Source organism: Myotis davidii, unplaced genomic scaffold (assembly GCF_000327345.1).
Source record: "Myotis davidii unplaced genomic scaffold, ASM32734v1 scaffold438, whole genome shotgun sequence".
Classification (NCBI taxonomy): Eukaryota; Metazoa; Chordata; class Mammalia; order Chiroptera; family Vespertilionidae; genus Myotis; species Myotis davidii.
The window spans coordinates 6,932,777-6,933,974 of record NW_006290031.1 but is presented as its reverse complement, the minus strand read 5'-3'; positions in this window follow the sequence as shown (position 1 = coordinate 6,933,974).

Genomic DNA, 1,198 nt, shown 5'->3' with positions numbered 1-1,198 from the left:
GCTGAAGGCCAGGTTCCTTTCATGGAGGGGACATTGATATGGCTGCTCTGGGGGGCAGTTTGGGAATTTCTGCTGACCATTTAAACCACACCTGTGTGACCGCAGCAATACCACTGGAGTCCCTCGCTCCTGGGCATGAGGAAGCCCATCCCTGCAGGGTTGCTTATGACCTGAAAACTGGCAAACAGCCAATGTGGATGGTGGGGGCGTGCGATGGGTGGGGAGGGTAACAATACTTGCTGGTGTACCCATGCTCTGCAATGCCACAGCAGGCAAGGAACCGAGTACAGTGTGTCCTGATGTGGAAAGTTCTCCAAGATGTGTTATTATTCATTTTAAAAAAAGAGAGAGCAATGCATATGGCATGAGACCTTTATATAAACCACAACCACACAGGCACTTGTAAGGGTACAGAAAGGAGAGAGAATATTCTAGAAGAATACATGTCAAACTGACAGGGGGTAGAGGTCAAAGGAGATTTTCACCTTAGCCTTAAATTTTGTTGTTGTTAACCCTCACCCAAGGATATTTTTCTCATCAATTTTTAAAAAATATATTTTATTGATTTTTTACAGAGAGGAAGGGAGAGGGATAGACAGTTAGAAACATCAATGGGAGAGAAACATTGATCAGCTTCTTTTGTTGGTGTTGTTAATCTTCCCCCAAGGATATTTTTCCATTGGTTTTTTAGAGAGAGTGGAAAGGAGGGAGGCAGAGGGGGGCGGAGAGAGAGAGAAACATCGATTGGTTGCCTCCCGCATGCACCTGGCTGGGGGCCAGGGATCAAACCTGCAACCCAGATACATGCCTTTGACCGGGAATTGAACCCGCCACCCTTTGGTGCACTGGCCAACAGAGCAACACTGGCCAGGGCCTAGCTTTATTTTTTAAAAGGATGCAATTTAAAAATAATCAACACAAAGGCCTTCCCAAGGCCACCTCTTTGTCCCTTCTGGCCTGCCAGCCCTTTCTCCATAACAAAACCCAAGTCTTCCTTCGGAGGCGCATTTTGGCTGGCCCAGTGTATTCTCTGCCACCATCCTCGCTGCGACCCCTCCTCCAGCATGTCCTCTGCAGCAGCCCTGGGCTGAGGGGACTCTTCATTCCCAGAACCCCTCAGGCTCTGAGCCCTCATCCTCTCAGCCACACCAGGCCCAGAGGCAGGGGATCAGTTGGTCAACCCATACGCCCTGTTCCA